The sequence below is a fragment of the Solanum lycopersicum genome, chromosome 12 (assembly GCF_036512215.1).
Source record: "Solanum lycopersicum chromosome 12, SLM_r2.1".
NCBI classification, from domain to species: Eukaryota; Viridiplantae; Streptophyta; class Magnoliopsida; order Solanales; family Solanaceae; genus Solanum; species Solanum lycopersicum.
In genome coordinates, this window is record NC_090811.1 from 35,335,375 (window position 1) to 35,358,755 (window position 23,381).

Sequence of the window (23,381 nt, forward strand, 5' to 3'; positions counted from 1 at the left end):
ACCACTATGTTGTCTTTATGATTTTCTGTATGTTAGAATTTTATGGTCCGTGACCCAAGACTATTATATTCATGATGTCATTGATGATTTATGAGATATATGATAGAAGCTTTATGAATTGACTTCCTCATTTTGTTTTGAAAGAAAATTTTTAATTTTGCACTACTTTCGTATATATGCAATGAATGATGTCTAAGATCTTGTACAAGACTTTTGAGCGGTCAAGAACACCGCGTTCCGATCAAAGGGTTTTCCTAACTTCTAGGATGTACTTGGTGATCGGGACAAACTTTGTATCATAGCATAAGGTTATGAAAATTATCTTAGGATGTCTCAAAATCATGTCTACCAGAGTCTTGTTCATCGTGTGAGTCGCAACACATCTATGAGTAGGAGGCTACAGGATGCTTAGTAAAGTTTAACTTATTCATTCTTTAAGTAGTGCCATCGATCTAAAAGATCTCTCTCTTATCCCATATATGATAGTCTTTGGGATGTGACTTTCCAATGTGGGGTGGAAGCGATATTAGAGAGAGATGTAGTAGAGAGGAAAGAGGATTGATTTTATTATGAGGGAAAGCCCACTATTTATACTACTAAATTTACATATCTGGCTAATATAAGTGGCCGACATATACTTTACACATGGCCTAATTATATTTGGCCAACACTAAAAACAAAATACTCACTATTTCTACTTTACATAATGGCCTCTTTTTTTTTAATTTCTGGCCGACACACACTATTTTCTATATGACTAAGAAGACAAAATACTTTTTACATTATTGGCTTTTTATGGACGACACACTAACTTTCTACCTTATTTTTTTACATACTGGCCTTTACTTTTACATATGGTCGACACTATTTATTCATACTTTACATATGTCCTCATTCTAGCTGGACTTCAGGAATATAGTTATCTTCTCCATTAGATTTTGTACATAGGTGATTTGGATACTTTTGTCCTATTAGTTTACAGTATCTGGTCATCAAGCTTGGAGAAATAAAATTTCTTCTGATAGCTCTTGTTGTAGGTGTTTGTTCTGGCTTCAATAAACATAATATCCATTGTCGTACTTCTTTCATATCTGCTGCCCTTATCTCTTTACAATTGGAGTATATCAATTTTTGATCTCTATTGTAATAACTCCAGATTGCATTTTCATTTAGGTAGTTGTTTGATAATTCATTTAATATGGTAGTTAACCCAATAGTTCTTCTGTTTGCATAAAAATCTGGGATATCCACCTTCTGTATTTCTTCTTGTATATCTATTTTTTCCGGTATTATCATATCTCTAGTTAAACCTATCTTAATAACTTGTATTGTAGGTTTAATTTCTTCATATACTATCTCTGACGTTGCTGAGTAGAACTTTATATAAAATAACGTTCCTTTAGTTATTCTTTTATATTGTAGAAAAGCCTTATGTAGCTCAGGTATTTTAGCTACTTCGTCTCCAGTTATAGTATATATTGTGCTTATTAGTCCATAGTTGTAGAAAGTTGCTACTAGATTTGGACTTGTTCCTCGTTGTGCTATTACTTTGTTGTATCTTTGTAGGTATTGTGTGATATAATTTTCGTTTGGATTCCTGGTATCTTTTGCTCTTGGGTTTAGGTTTAAAAAAGTTTGTATCTTGTATATATTTTCTATATACATTCTGGTAAGTGGTTATATGTTTGTTTTTCTGAATCTAGACTGGCTTTGTAGGTATTTATTTGTGGATGGACGAAAGTATCTTTTTGGCTATTCTGAGCAGTACATGGTTTTGAAAATAATTTATTCATGTTTATATTTGTGTATTTCACTTTAGTTTCCTCCTTTTTTGAAGGTTGTCCTGCGGTAGATGAGCTGGTTGTAGCTGCATTTAAACAAACACTGTTATGGGTTTTATGGGGTTTCCCATCGTCTACTTTTAGCTCTGGCTGTTTTCCGTCTGCCGAACGACGTAGCTCCGCATGTTTATAGTCATGTTGTTGACTTATATTTTTCATCTTTTGTAACTCTTTATACATACTGTCCACTTTCATAGAAAATGTAGTAATGGCTTTGAGTATTTCTTCCATCGTCTCTTTTTCTGGTACAGTTTGGGTTCCTTTTTCTTGATAGATAGTCTGCAACAAAATTCTTTTCAGTCTTAATTACTTCAATTGTAAATGTAAAATTTAATATATTTAATACTAATCTCCTTATTTCTTTTGTTGCAACTGAATCTTCTAACTTTTTTGTTATCCACCATTTTACCTGTGTATTATTTGTTCTTATAATAAATTAATTATAAACAATATATTGTTCAAATGCTAATAAACATTTATATAATGCGAATAATTCTCTTCCATTTATTTCCCATTTTATTTGTGCTTCTGTATAAGATCCTTAATAATATCTACAATGGTGTTCTATTTTTCTTTTTCATATTTGTATTTTAAAACTCCTCCATAACTATGATCACTTGAATCTGTTTCAAAAATGTAAGTAAATGTTTTATTTTCATTAGGAAAATAAAGTTTTGGTAATGTTTTACATAAATTCTAAATATTTCTTATATGTTCTTTATCTTTATTGTTGAAACAGTATTCTACATCTTTTTTAAGTTTTTTATGTAATGGTTTTAAATGTTCTGCTAATTTTGGTATATATTCCCTTACTTGATTTACTAATCTTAGAAAAGATTGTAATTTCTTTTTTGTATCTATATTCTCATCAAGGTGGATTATTTTTTGTACTATGTGATTTTGCATTTTTATTTCATTTCTATCTATTTGTATTCCTAGAAATTCTATCTGTGGTTTCGTAATTTCTGCTTTCTTTTTACTTAAGATTATACCTGAGTGTTTAATTATATATATAAATTTTTCTAACAACCTTATATGTTCATCTTGTGTTTTAGAATATAGTAATATATCATATATATATACAATACAATTTTCTAACTTGTTAAAATAGTTATCCATAAAGTGTTGATATCTACCCGGTGCATTCTTATATCCAAATGGTAATACATTTCATTTATAGAAACCTTTCGGTACTGTGAATGCTGTTAGCTGTTTGGATTCTTCTTCTAGTTTTAGGTGATAAAATCTTGATTTACAGTCAAATTTACTAAAATAGGTATATCCTTGTATTTGATTTATTTTTAGTATTTTGTTTGATATTGGGTAATTGTATGTTTTGGTTTTAGCATTTAGATTACGATAATCTATGACCATTCTACTTTTACCTCTTTTTTTGTTCACTATGTTTTATGACTATAAATGCTGGACTTGTATGTTTGCTATTGCTTTCTTGTATATAATTATTTTCTAATCGTTCATCTATATGAATTTTGAATTTTTTTAAATCATCAAGTTATATTTTAATGTTTTCTGTGTTATTATACTATTTTCATCTATTAGTTCAATTTTTACTTTTGTCTTATGTTTTTCCCATCCTTGTAATGGATCTTTGTTATATAGTTGTTCTAGTTGTTCATTTATTATTTTAACTTTATATATTGTAAATATAATAATTTCTAATTTTTTATTCTAACTTTTTGTTATCCACCATTTCACTTCCTTTTGTCCATTCCATAGGTTTTCGTTTTTTATTATTTATCTTTTTGCTCCTATTTTGTTTCCGCATGGTATAGTAAACCACCAGTATGTTTTTGTTATTATATGTGGGTAGAATTTATCTAAAAATGGTATTCCTAGTAACATATCTTTTGTTGTAAACTCAAAATTATACATTTCTTCTATTGTCCGTATTTTATCCCATATTTGTATTTTTATATTTTTTGCTTTGTATTTAATCATACTTACTTCATTATTAAATCCTGTTACTACCATCGGTGTTTTTAATTTTTCCCCATTTATCTTCTGCTAAGCAGTTATATTTACATATATTTGCTTCTGCTCCTGTATCTATCATAGGGGTATAATTTCTGTTGTGATATCCTTCTACAATAACTTTTGCAAGTATAAATATTTTCATTATTCATTTTGTTCTTTTTATAATTATTTTCTTATTTTGACAAGTTATTGTCAATTTTTCATTTTCTATATTGTATGGTTTTACTTTTTCTAACCATTTTATACCTAATGTAATATTATGATTTCCTTGGTATATTTTAAATGGTAATATTAAGGGTATTCCTCCTATAATTATTTTTTTTCCCGTTGTTTCTTCATTTGTGTTTACTATCTCACTAGGTAATCCAGGGCATATGTGTCCTGTTTTTATAATTTCTTGTTCTAATACTAACTCTCTTGTTATGTAATTTTCTTCTTGTCCTGTATTTATCAAAATTTTATATCTTCTTTGGTCTATTATTCCTATTATGAAATAATGACATGGTGTTATTTCTTCCTTATCTAATAAGATTTGTGGGATTTCATAGTTTCTTTTAGTTTTACTCATTCTTGATGAGGTAGCTCCTGTTAACGTAATTGGTACGCTTGAAGTGCTTAATCTTTCTTTTACAATTTCTAAATCTTCTTCTATGTCAATTTCATTATAGCTATAGTCATTATTATCTATTACAGTAATTATTTTTTCAAAAGGATTTTCTATCTTTATTTTATCAATTTTATTTCTTGCTGTTAATTTTATGCTTTGTTGTTAATATATATAGGTTTTTACATCTTGCTGTGAATACTTTGCTGCCTGGTGCTAGTTCTATTCAAGACATTTTCCAATATAGAACTAATGATTTATCTATATTTCTATCTGTTAATGCTACTGTATAATTGGCACTTATTATAAATTTAAATTTTTGATATATTAGGTTTCCTTTTACTGCACTAATTACGCTTTTTTCTATAATGTGTATAATTCTATTATCTGCTAAATGTATTTCAATAAGTGTATCTATTCCTTCTCTAAAACAAGCTTTTATTAATATTTCTGTTCCTCCTAAATGTACATATTTTATTGGTTTTTTAGCTTTTATATCTTCTATTTCTTTATTTATTATTCGTTTACTTAGTATAGGTATATGTGCTTTTCTTCTTGTATATTTGCAATCTATGATATGTTCTTTCTGACTAACGACATAGTATTCTTCTTTTCATCTCTTAAACCAATTTCTTAAAGTAGGTATTTCAAGTACTTTTTCAACACTTAAATTTAATTCTTTTCCTTTTATTTGTTCAAATATTATATTATCAAATATAATTTTTTGTTCTGATAATTCTTCATTTTGATAATCTTCTTTGGATATTATTTTTATATCGTCTTCAGACATTATATTTCTTCGTCTATTATATCATTATCTAGATTAATATATTCTTCTTCATTTTCTGTTTCTATGTCTGATACTTCATATATACTATCATTTTCACTTAGTTCATATTCTATATATTCTATTTGCATATATTTGTCACTATCTATAATTATTTCTGCAATTCTCTTCCTTTATGGGTCTTTTTGTAACTTATAATCTCTAGCTATGTGTCCTATCTTTCCGCAATTATAAATGTACATTGGGATATTTTTCTTTTTGGTCTATATAGTCTTTTCATTTTATAATTTTTTACATAATATCTTTGTCTTGGTTTTTTGTATTTATACATAGTTTTAGTTTTTCTATAATTTTTATATTGCCTAGGTTTTTTCTTTTTATAATTTTTAGTTATACATCAAAACTGTGGTGCTATTTTATTTTTACAACAGGCTAAATTTTTGTTTAGTACTTTTTCCATATTTTGTTTTTCTTTTTGGTTTTAACATAGTTGTATGAACCATTGATGTAAAAATTTTATTCTTGCTCCTAAAGTATCTACTAATCCTTCATCATTCCAATATTTTATTACTTTTGTACTAAATGGTTCTGGTAATTTCGTAAAATATTGTTTACTTATTTCTTTTGCTTCATCAAAATTGTATTTTGCTTTGTAATAATATTCTTTAAATGCACAAGTGTATTCTTCTATATAACACATTTTACATATAGCTAATTTTGTCATAAGTTGCCTATTTATTGTTTTTTCTCTATTTTGTTCTCTTATATCCGTGGTCATACCACCATATTCATTTCTTATTGCTGATTCATATTTATCTAGTATATCCATATTTGTTGCTGATGGGGATCCATCGATTTTCTTGTCACTTCTAAGTACGTCTAAACTTTCAGAGGGTAGATTTTCTATCCATAATCTTGTTGTTCCTACAAATGTTCTTTCTATATACTTTGGTGTTTCTGTTGTTTTAATTTTGTTCTCTATTAGTTGCTTAGATATATTTCCTATCCATAGTAATATTGTTTTATTTATATCTGTAAATCAATCTAGATCTAAGAAATTATATTGTTCGTTTATTGGTTTTGGCATCAAATTTTTATTTAATCTACTATTCCATATTTCCTTAGTTCTATCCGATTGCTGATAACTTTCTGTATAATAAGATGGTGGTGTCCATCTGGGACTAATTCTAGGACTATTGTCTGGAGTTTTAACTCTTGATGTACTAGGTCGATTCATATCTCCTGTGTTTATTTCTAATTTTTTCGGTTTATTTACCTGTTCTAAAATTTCTGTGTATGTCTCACTTATATCACTTATTTCTCATTTTTGGTCATTTATTGTATCTGATTCATTTTCGTCTATTTCATTTATTTCAAGGTCTTCATTTAGTTTTTGTTCCATCTCTTTTATTTCATTAGTTAATTCTAGTTCTTTTTCCTTTTCTATCTGTTTCTCTTTTTGTTTAGTTTTATATAATAATTTTAACCTAGCTTATTCTTTTTCAAATTCACTTATTCTTGTATTTTTATTTATTCTAAATGTTGTACTTCTTATTTTGCTTGTATTTTTATTTTTTCAATTTCTTTTGATTTGTCTATTTCTTCATTTTCTTTCGTTATACTTATCATAGCTGTTAGACTATCTTCTAATTTTGCTGTTTCTTTTTCTAACATTAAATATAAATTATTTCCTATTTTTTTATATCGTCTTCCTAGGTTTGAAAATATTATTTTTATCATTAATCCATCTTGATTTTCATATGTCTTTTCATCTACTGCAAACTCTTCTTTATTCAATATAATTTATAAATTATGTTATGATGTAATTTATATTCAAGGTGATCTATTTGTATTTCTAATATAAATATAACTTTTCTTTGTACTAATATTGATTTATTACATACTCCTGCTAACATGTTTTCTATTAATTTTTTTTCCTATGTTGTAGTTCTTGTCTTTTTTCATCTATTTTTCTTATCAATTGTTTCCTATATATTTCTTTGTTCATACTGTTTTTTCAAATAACAAACATATTTGTATTCTGTTTTTGAAATTATATTTATCAAATAATTTGTCTTATCGTTACTTGTTTTAGTAAGTTATAATAGTTCATATTCTATGTATAAGGGTTTTAATTTTTTCCATATCTTTCGTAGTTTTTTTTATCTATCTTGGTTTTTGTTATTTTAGTTTCTTTGTTTGTTATATTATTCATTTATTTTTTTCTGTACAAAATTTTAACCAGTTTACTTAATTTGTTTTGGTCTTTAATAAATTTTATCTTATAAATATTATTACTTCGTTTTTGCCAAATTTCAAACCTTTTTGGTTTAATCATTATATTCTATTTTATCATATTGTTTTAGAAGGGTTATGCTATGAGGAGAGAGGGAGGAAGGTGGGTTGGAATGGCAACTATGGCTATGTGACTTGATATAGTTAAGATGATGAAATATGATGTTATTTTTCGTATGAGTGGGTCTTGACCTATGCTTTGGTTGATTTTGGTAGAAGATCATGGTGTGTTCTTGTGTATGTTGAGGTGGAATACAGTGTTTCAGAACTACCTAGAAAGGTTGAGTGAATAGATTCCTCTAACTAGGGTAGAAGTGTAATTCACCTCTATTTAAAAGTCGCCTTCGATGAAGGATGTGAAATCATTGTGATTTATATAAAGGAGTTAGCATACTCTTTATCAATATGGGGAATGAGGTTGTTACGTATCCTTATTGTGCATAATCTAGAAGTGCTGAGCTTGTCACCTTGATTGGTGTAGTGAGTATGATAAGTTTAGTACCGGTTGCTAGGATCATGTGAAATTATGAATGGTGACTAGTAATATTGACCTAAGGCTATAGTTACAAGAGGAGGCGCCAAACAAGTAGCTTATGGTAATGTGGAAATTGTCCTAAATCAAAGAATATGTTCTTTTCTCTCAAATCAAGGGTTTATCTAGGGTGATCTCCTTATGACCCTTCCTGGTATGTGTCTCTTTATTGATTTATGAAAATTTCCAGAATTTCCAAGATTTTTATTTGTCTTGTAGGTTTTGATGTTTCGTTATAATGAGGAATTGATGTTAGAAAGACATGTGTGGCTTATTCCCAAGTGGGGGATAAGTAGCCTTTTTATGAGGTATTTATAAGATTATGTGTAGTTATGATTAGGTTGGAATTGAATTGTTTCCTTGATTTGGGTTATGTGCATTTAGGTATAATGCATATCTGATGGGCTGATAGTCTAGAGTTAGTCCTTTTGAGAAGTGCTAGTAAGGTGTCATTCGAGGACGAATGTATCCCATTTAGGGGATAGTATTATGACCCCAAAATAAACTAGGTAAATCTAGAGATTAACATGGGTGTCATGAGCTTATAAAGTCCTAAAATGACTAAAAATAGTGTTAATTGCTAGTATATGAAGTTTGGAAGTGTTTTGAGGTTAAATGCCCAAGGACTTCCAAGACGTCTAAAAACTAGTAAAAGTCGAACTAGTGTGTGATGACCCAAAAGTAACCCTAGAAAAAAAGAGCACCCATAGGTTAAAAAACGGCGTATTTGACCTCTCGTAGGTCTTTTCCAGGCCTTAGCTATCATTTATTACATAATACATGAAAAGTAGTGCAGAATTAAAACATTTAACAAATAAAATAATAAAACGGAAATATCTTTCATAAAAGCTAAGGAGTGATCTTGTTTTGAAAAGCCAACTTAAATACACGACAAAAATATCTTAGGGACACGACCCTTTACATTAAATTAAAAATATATAATATGTCCTAATGCTAGAATCTCTGAAATAAAACTATGCCCTCGAATATATGAGGCTACACTTAGTCTTGAGGTAGTCGATTTCCATGCTTTCTTCTAGTCTTTAACTTGCCTCCAAGCTATACTTATTAAGTATCGAAAAGAATGGGATTAGTACAAGTCAATGTACTAAATATGGCATATGCAAAAACATGCAAAAAGGGACATTTTAGTTAAATAAGCTTTCATGCCAAATGAGTAAAACCTTCATGATTATAGAGTAAAAATAGTATAAGCATCATCATTTAATACATAAAATAGAACTCTCATAATTTTTAAACCAAAAGATGCTTTACAGTTAACTCAAGTGCAATACAGTGAACACAATGAAACATTACAGTTAGCAACTAATCCCATGGATAGTGAACTCGTTTCCTTTGAGGTTTCCCTAACAAATTTATCCTAATACTCACTATGTTAAAACATGAAAAAACCACCTATACACCCCCTTCAATACACACCAAAGTGATCCTTAAGAGTACCAACCATCCGCTTACCTCGCGCGGGAAACAAGTCCATACTCTTGGCTAGACATTATAAAGACATTTATACATTAAGAACTTCATGTAGTACCCTTCTCCAATTGGATTTTTATGTTACACTATTGCAATGTGAGAGTAGCATCCCATACTACTACTCCCACTAAGTGCTCCTTGAGGATTCTCTTGGATTAAGCACACTACATTATCCATTCATTACTTCATTACATAAAAACATAACTTTAACTTGATTCCTTAATATTATACCTAAAGTCGTGTAACATCATTTATAACACATGATATATAATTCATACACTTCATATAAAACACAACAAGACTCCCTTTTAGGTAGGTTTACTTAGTGCAATGGATAGATAGCATCCCATACCTCCACCTACCCTAAGTAGTACGTTAAATTTGGATAATTAATTCATAAACTTCATATAAAACACACCAACTCCCCTTTTGGAAGGTCTACTCAGTTCAATGAATAGATAGCGTCCCATACGAAAACTTCTCCTAAGTAGAACAATGTATTAAAAGACTAAGTTCATTCATTATTTTGTGGGGGAATAGATTTAACAGACATAGACCATGAGAGATAGACATGGAATTCGATACTACCCTTATCGAATGAGAGTTCATCACTTGCCTAGGGTAGGGTCATTCTCTTAGATTTTACATGACTTTTCGTATATCTGCACCTATGTGGGTGCATAGTTAAGGGAAGAGTACATTACTACTAAGTAATTCATTTTCTACTAATGAGCATTACTCATATCAGGAGGTACATTAGAATACAACATCTCAACTCACGAAGTGTAAGCACCCCTTCTTCATATACTCTTGGTTCTAGGCATAACTCCCCCAAAAGGTCCTAAATATTCATTACTTTAGGCTTAGGGATAGATAATTAGCACCACATCTCAAGTCACGAAAGGTACTTATTCCTAGACATTACGTTGGAATACCACATCTTAACTCAAAAAGGTTATCCAACCTCCAACTTATCTTTGAAAGCTTTTGGGAATAGTGAGGTTGCTACTAAACACTTCATCTGAACTCACAAAGAGTGTTCACCCCAAAACTCCCCATATAATTCACATTCTTCAACTTCATTCGTTCATTCATTCAAAGTGTGAGTGTGTCTACATGTGATTATACCATTCACATAAATCATGACTTTCATAATTAGCTTCTAAACATGCTTACATATTAATTCATCATATTATCACTTGGATAAACTTCACATAATCATAAAGTTCCTTTAGACATTATCTCTAGCATACTTCACATAACAAGCATCATGAAACATATCCTCAAGAAAAACATCATAATCTTAATACTTCACATAATATTCCTTCATAGCCTCATTCATAATACACCAGTAGATTCACATTCATATATTTCATGTAGACACCGCCACCAAAGGTGGACCATACCAATCAAGTGCATTTCATAATAAGGGTTAAGCCATGTAACCAACATACCATTAATCCAACCTTCACCACCTATAATCAAATCCTCAATAATAAGTCATAAAATAGCCCTTCACGCAGTATCTCAGTTACAATATAACCATTAAGAAACTCTAACTCTAACATTAACAAATCATGTTCATTAGTCTCATTTCATAATTTAAAAGTTGATAAAAAGCAATAACATGGTTTCAATAAAATTTTATTATTAAAATAACAAAACTTACATTACAAATATCGTATTTGAATCCTTTAAAAAACTTTAATGCAAGACCCATACATAGAATCATAGATAAAAGAAGTTAGGGTTTAAAAAACTCTTTGAAATTCCATAATAAATGCTCCTTGATGGATGAGAGTTAGAGGATAACTACCATACCTCAAAGAGAAGGAAAACCACTTATTTTTAATGAAGAGCACAATCATGATCCGGATTCTTGAATCAGGATCATAACCGACGTCGTTGTCCTCTCAGAGGTCGCTGACAAGCCTCATCTTCATTCATCACATTCATATAGTTATTTTTAGTGGAAAATTTAAAATTTTTAAATGTATGACGTATTTATAGACTTCATATAGTTATTTAATGAATTCATCATATACTAATATCAACATAAATGTAACAACCATCTATCATAAAAGTCAATTCAAAACACAAAAAGAATATATCATAAATATGTTTACCAAACACAAGCTTATTACAAAAGCTTCAAAATGAAAGAACTAAAGAAACGCTAGGATCAACATCCACTAGATTTGTCAAACACTAAGGCTATTCTAAAATTGTAGCATCTTCTAAATCAAGAGGTCCTACCAAATGGTATGGAGAAACGTTGATGTCCAAACTGTTGCAAGAGTCGTCAATCTGTCCTTAGCCTGAATCTATAAAATAGTAAATAGTAGGTGTTATTACACAATTTGTACTAAGTATGGGTGTATGCATAGATACACATAAGGATATGCATGATAGAATAAAACTTTTCCTAAACAACATGCTATTTCTGGAAAGCCTAGTGACTAGATTTTCCTAAATCGCTAGATGTGAATTGTGGTACGAATATCATATGTTTTAATGCATTCAAACAACACAAATCATTTTCTATATGATTAAAAAAACATTAGTTTCATCAACAAAATTTTAGAACAACTCGGGCGAAGTTTGATATTTTTGATCCTCTTAGGCCAAGAGCTTCTGTTTGTACATTTAGATTATTTTTTAGTCTTTTTATTCTTCTTGTTGTGTAGTTCAATAATTATTTTGGTCCTATGTTTTACTTACAAGTGCAATGATTCATTTTAGTCCCATAAGAATAATGAATCGATGTAAGTAATCCAAGGACTAAGGAATGATTTCCCTACCTTATGGAGAGTCATTCTTTACACTATAGATTAATTATCTTTCATAAACAATTCTCTATTGATCATGAAATTGATTTAATTAATTTCATGTTTTATATATTATACATTTCATATACATGAGACTTTAGAATCCTTGATGTAGCATTAAGATATCTCAAGTGAGGGCCCAACATTTAGGACCTCAACCCGAAGGCCTTCTTTAGCAAACACAGAGGCTACTTTATTTGTTCTTTCGTAATTCACATTATTCATTTCATTCATTTGTAAGCTTATGTAAACATAAGATATAACTAGGATGAAGTTTAAGACTCTCTTCGGGATCGTGAAGTGTAATGACCAAGAAAGATCTAATGTCGTTACTTGAATTTGATTTTACCTCCAGATTGTCTAGCACAAACACCTTCAGTATCGTTCATTTCATTAGCTTTCATACTTTTAGGAACTCCAACCTTAACCGACATAGATCATGTGATAATCATGAAATATAGTGTCTACCCGACAGCGAAAAGAGGTGGAATCATCTGCCAAAGTGACCCAAAACATGCTAGTATACATGGAAATTGAACCCCGCCAGATCCCTATATTGGAAGTATAGGTTCGAAGACTAGGATATATAAGGAGACCCATACCCGGCATGCCGGATAGTCTCATCTCATGAGACTTATGTGAACCTCCGTCCTTCCAGAAGGAAGGTAACACAGCTCATAGCTAACCTACCGGTGGTCAGTATAAAGTTCTATTTCATTCAACCCATACGTCATGAAAGCTGGTTTCTACTATAAGGACATCATAGGTCAATATATGATTTCTCATCTCATCTTTAGTATTAAGTATATATCAGTCTCAATACTTTCATTAGAGTGTACATACAGACTGGTCGCTTCATTATCTTTACACTCTTATAGGTTAGTACAATTTGGTAACATTTACTTAGGCTTATTTAAGATTTTTCTCATCTTTCACATTAGACTCTTATGATATTTTCACCACATAAATTAGAATTAACACATATGCTTTTCATAATTACTCATACCTTTTATGTGAATGTTCATTTCATCATATGCCAATGTACTTGGCAATTTAGTATGTTTCACACTCTTACTTAAAACTTCTAGGGTTTCATCATTTTATTACATACAACTTAGTAACTCATTCATTTTTATGTGAATGTTAGTGTTGACTCAAGCATTACGGAGGTTTGCTTCTAGATTGAGATTTACTTACTCTATTGATGACTTGTCTTCCTTACTTTACATTGATGAAATGTGAATTGTTCTTTCATGTCATCCTTAATTTACATTGATAAATGTGAATTTTACTTACATATAATTCTTAGGTTTTAATTTGACTAGTTTCACACATTCTTACACCTTGATTCGTAAAAATTCTTTTAATATATTAGCTTTGGCGTTAGTAAAACTTGTCTACTTCCTTTAACCCCCCATTATGGTCATTTACATAATTTAGACCCCTTTAATTATGTTATAACTCACCTTACTTACTTAATTTAGTGTAGTAACTTCATATCACCGTTTATGGACGATGAGCACTTCATTCAATGAGTTTCATGTAATCATAGATCATTTTTGTGGTTAATGTTGGAAGTTGTCCCAATGAATGTCATGCCCTTGTTTATGGATTAATTGATATTGCTTTAGAAGATCTTAGTATATATTTGATACTCTTGCTACAAAAGAATTGGCATATGATTAGCATTGGCTCATGATTTGGGATGTTAGACTAGCAAATTCATTTTTTTAGGCGTAAGCCAATTTTTATGTATGTTAAAATTTAAACTGCCACATGTATGAACCCTTAGAAAATCTTTTAATCAATTAAATAAGTTCCTAACCATTATCATATATTCATTTTTACCAAATAAAGATAGGAAACTTTATTGGAACCAAATAGCTAATTTATTCAAGATATGATTTCATAGATGTCATTTAGTCAATTCTTAGTTTATGGATTTTAGTGTAACGTTTCTAGAACATATTGGACAGCATTATATTAAAATTTAATTTCTTTAACATCTTCATAACATCACAACAAAATCAAGTAAACATTCAGCCAAAGACACATATTCACTTAACACATCACGGACTTAACTTAGCATATTATCAATCCTTAATTATCATGATAGGATTAACTTTCCGCAGTTGTAAGTTCATAAGTTCATTAGATACTCATAAATCAAGAATAATTCATTTTAATAACATTAATCACCACATACAAACAACATGATCTCTAACCTATTCAATCATTGAAATCAAAAAAGATACTAGGGAAGGGAAGTTCGACAAGAACGAGGGGAACAACCCTAGTTTTCAGGATCTTGTGAATCGTTCGAAGGAAAATACTCTTTGAGAATGAATTTAAGTATAGAAACCCATACCTTACATATGAATTAATATAGGCATAGTACCTTGAACGAAACCTTCAAGAAACCTTGAAATCACCCTAGACGAATCAATAAATTTCCTTCTTTTTCTTGCATTCGTTGCTTTCTATTTTTGCGTCCTTTTTGTCTATGAGTTTGAACGTGATTTTTTTGTTGAACAACTGATATTTACTCATTCAACTAAGGTTTTTAATCAACTAATTACTAAAAAGTCCCTCCTAGATTGACTAGAACTAGGAAAACACAATAATTGGTCAAATCTATAATATTTCCTATGAATTTCGTTTTTCCCATTTAAATTAATTAATTAAATGGATAATTTAATTAATTAAGGTACCTAGGGTAACTATTAAAGTTCCCCTAAATCATTCAAACAAAAATTAACCCTTTTGGACCATCCTAGGTCAAGTACTAGGATGATCTTGAGTTGTACTAGGTTAGTGTAAGAATTTCGGTTTAATCCCTTTAATTTAATTAATTAAATGAATAATTTAATTAACTAAGTGACCTAGTGTAATTACTAAAGTACTCTTAAGTCGTTATAACCATAACTAATCCATTGAACAATCCTAGGATAGGAACTAGGTTGTTTTTTTCTTGTTTTAACCAAAATCATCATATTGCTTTGTGATTTCGGTTTTTTCCAATTTAAATTAATTAATTAAGTTTCTATATTAAATAATTAAGTATCCTAGGATAATTACTAAAGTTCCCTTAAGTTGTTTGGATCATAACGAACTCTTTGGATCATCCTAGGTTACGTACAAGGTTGTCCCTTTCTTATCTTAATGAAAATCTGAAAATTTCCTATTTTATTTTCGATCTTAGCCCTTTTAAATTAATTAGATAAATTAATTAATTATATAAACTAGGGAAATTAATAAACTACACCTATCTTTTTAGGATCATAACTATCCTTTTGGACAATCCTTAGTTAGTTACTAGGTTGTCTCTTTAACTAGTACTAAGTTAGTGTCATCCTGTTTTTGGTCCTAGGTTGTCGTGTGAACTAACGGGTCAAATTCGGTTATTCCTGGGTTATTTAGTTATTCAGGGAAGTAGGTTAGAATCTTTAATTTGTAGGGAGGTTAGGACACACATGGAGTAGTCCCTTGTGCACGTTTTTCCCCCCTAACTACCCTAATCAAATTCAGTTAGGCTAGTCCTCTCATTTGGTAGCTTCTTCACATGTCTTACACATATGCTTGCACATGGGTTTGTAGAACTTTCCTAACTAACTATTATTTATGGTTCACTTGAGAATGTTTACTTATTGTTCCAAGGATCTTAACTATGTCCTTGGGCACTTCTTAATCTACAAGATCATTTTAAATGGTTATGTCTATGGTGCTAGGCTTGACAATTGGATGCCTAGTACCAAATTAAATGGGTTGTGAATCAAAACAATTTATAATTTTAGCATAGGGTCTTCATTGCAGGTACAATTATAAACAAGCTTGGATCATGTTATGCGTACTTAAGTAAATATAGAAATTGTCTAACACCCCTTAGAAAATTTTATATTCAATGCCCAATATTTTCCAATATTGGGTATTGGGACGCCTATGTACCCCAAAAAAGCATTCCTAAAGACCTATTGGTTGTTCACTAGGCATGTAATTTTCCGGAATGTTACAAACACATCCACCACCAGCCCTCCAAGATTTTCCTTGAGTCAAGGCTTCAATATGTTTTTGAGAGAGTCTTTCTTGAGAGAAGGTTTTGGATTTATTAAAGTGAAGTCTAATATTAGGTCTTAGTGTTTGAATCCTCTTAATACAACTAAAATACCGTAAAATCTTCATCCGTGTTTCATAAAAGTCTTGGGGTGAATTTACCAAACACCCCAAGCCTTGGCAGAAAATTACACCTTTTACAAGTGCAAGCTACGCCTCCTCATAGACGGGTCGTTGCCTAATCGATGCCCCTTAGATGGGCTCCGTCGATAGGGTCTGAGAATCTAACTTTTGCAGGCTTAGCTATCCTTGGTGGGCAAATCGATGACGAATGTCGAGGAGTCGTTGGTTGACCAACGGTCTGTCCCTTGTGTCCGTCACTGGTCACTGCTTGGAAGAATCCTGCCTAATGGATGGGTTCCTCTTCTAGGGCACCTCGTGGGTCCTACGTGTGGTCGTACCCAGACGTTAGAGCCCTATACATAATCGTCTATGTCATAGGAATATCCCAAATAAATTTTGATTAAAAAAATACGTAAAATTCACTAAAACACATGAAGACACACTAGCACTTTCTAAGGCACACCTTCCGAACGTCATGGACGTTCTTGGCCGTTTGACCTAAAAAATTCACCAAATGTAAAACACATCCGAAGTACATAATTATAAGACCTTTTAACCAAAAAAAAACTTATGAAACATTCAAAAATATCTAGTTCACCTTAGTTCGTTTTAGGGTATTACATGCACCTTTAAGCATAGACCACACATCACATACTACCATAGGAGAGAAGATAACTTCAACACTTGCATTCAAGACTCCTAAAATTGGCTAGTATCATACATTAATATAGAGGAAATAGGTAAGGGTTCATTTACTTATATCACATCATCAATGGAAGCACCTATACCTAACCTTAACATAGTCATTCACATGCTTATAACATTATTAACACAACGTAGATCATACCTAGATAGGAATACTAGGCATAATCATCACATTGGGTGATCATCAGCATTACTCATTCAAAATATAATTTTCCTTCAAGGTCATGATCACATCACATATACATTAACATTATAGTAAAAAATGCCACCCTAAGTGGACCATACCACACAATGCCATGCAAGGACAATCATCTAGCAAGTTTATAGAGAAGTAGAGAGAATAAGGCTAATTAACAATTCGTCCAAGATTGGATCATAATTTTATCAATTATCATAATTTAACATAAATACATTTAGAATACAGTAGCTAAATATACCATTACATAAATAAAATCATGCTTCATTTACTATAGGATCGAGATCACATTGAATTCACTATATTAGCAATCTATAGAAAGTTGAAGAATACAGGTTAATTCTTACAAAATCTTCAATACTTGATCCACATGTATCAATTTCACACAATTCACCATCAATATGCATATTATGCTGTATCTATAAGAAATTCAACAAGCTAGTTTCATAATTCAATTAACCTATAGTCAAGATCACAATGCCATAACATAGGCTAATTTGAGAATTGGAAGGAACAGAGGTTCATCATTAGAGCGGATTGAAATTAAATTTAGAATCAGTTCATAGGCATCAGTGCATCATAAGCATGATTTTTAAAACGTTTTGAGAAATAATTCATGGCTAGATTGAAAGACAGAAGGTTTGATTATAGAATTCTCACTGATATATTGGAAGGAACTCCTTAGAAGAAAGGTTGCCGAAGAATGAAGGACCACCATACCTCATTATAGGAGAGAACCAATAAATATTCTTGAAGAAACCATGGAAATAGTAGCTCCAAGTTTTTCTTGAGCTTCATCTCCAATGGAGGTTTCTAGATTGGTTTCTTTTGCAGAGGGAAATCTAATATTAAATAATGAATTGGGTATAGGGTTTTGATATTAATAACAAACTTAATATAACAAAAATACCTAAATTAACCTCCTAGGTTCAGTTTAGGATGTGGGGTGAATTTTCCATTAACTCCTTAATGGAAAATTGCACCGGGCAGCATGTTGCTTGCTGCATCGACGCCCACCATCGATGAATGGTTGACCCATTGATGTGCCGTACTGGCAACCGTAGTTTGGGTCCTTGGATTTTTAATTGGGGGCTTCAAATTCAAGTATATGTGTGTTATGCCCCCACCCCCATTGACGGGGCGTAGGTGCATTGACAAGGCTTCATTAATAGGTGTAGGTAGACACTGCCAAGGCAATTTCTAGGCAGTCTTTTGGTCCTCCTCTAGGGATTTTGTAGGGCCCTTGAGGATTATATCCTAGACGTATCCAACGTATATACGTTCATTAACGTTTTAGGGACCTTGCATATGAGTTTCCACCAAAACAAACACGTAAAAAACGCCAAGACACACAAAGACACACATGCACGACTCAAGGCTAACATTCAAACGTCATCGAACGTTCTTGGACGTTTGACCTCCAAATAACTTCAAATTAAACATGCATATTGTCAAACACTTATTTATAATATTTTAACCTTTTTTATACACATGTCAGTCTCTAAGAATCTTAACTGATTTTGAGGGTCCTTACATGGAGGTTACTTGCAATTGAGATCAAGGTGTATCGCAAAGGTAATTTTACATGTTGACATTTTCTATATAACACTCCAAAAGTTCAAAAGCTTAGATTGAGACTAACATGATTATATAAGGTTAGTAACACTTTCATACGGCCAAAAAGGATGTTAATAAACCATTTAGAAGGTTTTGAAGTCAAGACCTTAAAAGACGTTCAAGACATTCGGATGCTAGTCTAATTATATATACTAGTGAAATGTCCTTAGGTTTCAACTAGGTTTAGATGTGTTGTATGAGGTATTAAAATTTTAAAGTGACTTGAAATAGGTAAAATCTTGTATAAAAAGATGAATTGTCCAGGTCCGCTCCCAAGGGTCGCCCTAAGGGTCCACGAAAGGACCCCAAAGCTTGCTTGGCAAGCTACCAAAGCATCAACGAAATAACACTTAGCAGAAAAAAGTCCGCATCATGCAGGGGAAGCTCCGCATTGCGGATTTGTTCCCCGACGAGAATCTGAAAATTGAAGTTCAAGTTTGACTTTATTAAAGGGTAAACTTAAGTAAGGGGTATTTTGGGTATTTAATGGGAGATATATATGTTGATTATATATCAGGTTTTCTCACATTCACTCACTCAAATAAAATCCCCAAATCAAAACCTAAAAGTTCTTACCTCTCTCTAATTTTTCTCTCTATATAACCTCCACCGAAGGACGAACATAACTTGAAGAAGAAGACAAATTTATGTAGTATTTCACATGAATTTATTCGATTAATTTACATTAAGGTATGGCTTATTCACTCTTGCGATTCATTTCCTCAAGAGGTCATTTCAAAGATGATTTCTAAAACACCTAATTCCAAGGGTGTATGAAAAATGAGATAGGGTATCTAGAGACTAACATGTTTTTATTAAGTTTATAATTTCCTAAAATGACTTATAATATGTCTTAGAGTTAGTAAGTAAAGTTTAAAGTGATTTGGAATTCGAACGTCAAGAGACGACAAAAACATTCGACGACTAGTCTCCTATGTGTCTCCTGGGTCGATGTGTGTTATATACTTTGTGTAATGATATTATTAAGTATTATAATGAGTTATAATGACGTTTAAATATGTTATATCTAGTTTTGAGAAGTTTAAAGGTGAAACCACCAAGAACGTCCAAGGAGTTCGAAAGATAGCCCTTATGACGCTCAACATGTGTCTTGATGGCGCCTAGCCTCTTTGGACGACTTGTAGGTGTTAATTTCTAGTTAATATCATATGGTAGGTATATAAATTATTAAGGTTTGAATTTACGTGTGAAACGTATGGGTATGACTTCTAAAGCGCCCTGCAAAAGGCCCTACAAAAACGACCCAAGGCTGGTTGCGACACTTCCTTGGCTGTGTTAATCGACGGACCAAACGATGTCTAGTTTGTAAACCAACGGCCCCTAGGTGTTGTCTAATTTATTGGTACTTATGTTTTTCAGGTATCAAGCAAAAATTTGGCCAAGTACCAAACGGCAGAAGCCAATGCACGACCTGTCGACTAACAAATGACATGTAGATGGCTCCGTCAATGGGGGCTTGTAAGTTACTGTCAATGTCTATTTTAATTAAGGTGTGAATAGGAAATTCACCCCACGTCCTAAAATTATTCTAATAGTATTATTTAGCTACTTTTGGGTTAATATAAGTGATTATAAACGTGATCAACTCAACTCTAGTACAACTCACATAAATTGAACTTTTTCCTCCAAAACATTCTCTCTAGTAACCACCATTGTTGGTGAAGCTCAAGAACAACTAGGATCTTGAATTTCCATGTATTAATCATCAAGTTGTATATATTTTAATGTAGAGAAATGTATGTATATCCTTCATCGCTAGTTGTCCTTCCATCTAGAGAGTTAATCTCTAAGTTTTCAAAGAGAAAAATCTAATCAAGTTCTTCTTCTTCATCCTAGCCATGGGTTCGTTCTTAGATTGATTTAAAAAGAAGAATATGAATATATTTATGATTATATAATTATTTGTACGTGATTTTCAATCCTATTGCATGAGAAACCCATGCATCTTTCACAAAATCGATTTTAGCCTATATAGGACTTTATGATCTTGATCCTATGCATGTAAATTTGTGATTCAATTATGTTAATATACTTATCTATAATGTATATTATGTATATTAATTTTGAATAATTGATTAATTACCCATGTGAATTAATGCATGAAGGTTTGAACATACCTAGCCTAGTCTTCATTATGATCATTGTAACATGGGTCCTCAATTGATAAAAAAGTGAATTTCGATTATATTGTGGTTCTTCTAGATGTTTTTTAGGATAATACCATGGTTTATTTGTTGATATAAATCTCGTACGATCAAAGTAAAGAAGGCTTGGTTTGAATTGATCTAGGTTCGTCTAATCTATACAGTGGAAACTTGTGATCTTGATGTTAGGTTAATTGTTATATGAATTGATAATTGTTAATGTCTATCACTGCTGACTACAACATAATATGAGGATGAATTATATCTAATGAATCCAATATTGGTCAATTCATGATAGTTTGAATAGGATTAACCTATGTAAACTTACCTTCCATGAACTCCTAATATGAAGCATGCTTGTGTTGACCTTAATGGAAATTGTAGCAGTGCCTCATATAGACTATGATCTCATTACATACTTCCTAGCATGTAATTTGTTTTTAAAATATGATTGATGATTAATAGTATGGTAAAACTAATAAGATGACCTATTCTATCTACTCTACATTGAATTGATAGTTTAATGCCTACGATAGTAGCTTGATCTTGAAGTGTTTTATGTATGATTTACGACCAGCATTCACACAATAATGATATTATTAGGATATTCAACTTCAAGGATGTCATAAACCTACATCTACGGTAAAGGTTCCACATAAAGGACCTTCTTAGATATGTTCAAGGTCACATGTCAATCACTCATACAAGACTAAGGTGCTTAAGCAAACTCATTAAAGAAGTCATATTCGCATTATACATTTATAATGTAAAGGATACAAGTCGACCAATACTATACAAGCACATACTTCTCCATACCATAAACATAGCATATTATTCTAGAGCACCAAGGGACAACCAACTAAACTATAGGTCACCCTATTCAATACTATATCGTCAAAAATATGAGTATCACAACTATCATATAATATACCAAGAAACATCATACTTCAACCATAATGTAATACACATAAAAACCTCACTATAGACTACTAAAGACTATCAACTAAGAGCATGTATGCTTTGACCCCTGATAAACACATAGTCATCAAGAACTATAAATACTCACATAATCAAGTTACCACATGATAAAGCCCTAATACATAAAGTAACGCTGACAATGACACATTGATTGAAAATTCATAAAGTAATTCAAACAAGGCTACATAATTTACCAGAGTAGCACATATGCACTACCACCATAAGTGGACCATACTAAACATAATTACTATCTAAGACCTATAATACATAATATGGAGAGAAGGTTACTTCAACATACTCTTAATCCGACCTCACAACTTCAATCCATAGACAATTCATCAAACAGAATAATCCAAGGCTCTTTACAATAGCCATAGTTTACAATTTAACACAAAAATTACAATATACAATGAATCAAAGTTAATACAATATGAATTAATAATATTAGGGAAGTGTATTCATAGTAATAGAATGATTCATTCCTCATTTAATAGAATTAATCAAGCTACACAATAATTCAATGGCATTGAGACTTAATCAAATCACTCATAACATAGTTAATAACTAGTGTTTCATTAATTACATGGGCTCATCGAGTAATTAATTTTAAAGTATCAATGTAAAATCAATTAAATTAAATAATAATTATTCAAAACATTTATTGAAGAACCCATGGATAGATATCAAAATAGGATAATTTTATCGTTGAAAGACTTTTGATATCACATTGTAGTTTGTCTCTCTTGATAAAAACAAACTCAAGGATGAAGACAATACCTCAATTGATTTTAGATAATCAATTTGATGAAGAATTGAAGTGGAAATAACAATGAATCTTGAATCCAAACTCTATATTGAGTTTTGGCTTCTATGGAGTTTTAGAGAGTTTCTTAGAGATTTTGGATTTTTATTTGGAATAATAAAATCATCTAGGTGTTTAAGAATGGTAAACCCACTTAAAATACATATAAAACACCTAGGAAACCTCCCACTTATTTATTTGGATGCAGGGTGGGTTTCCAATTCACCCCTACACTTAACAGTGAACAAACGAGCAGTTGCAGACACCATCGATGGTTGCCCATCGCTGGGGCGTTAGCCCTTTGATGGGCCGTCTTTGATGTATGTCGATGGGTTCAGTGAATTCCATTTAGGATCTTAAGTTCTCTAG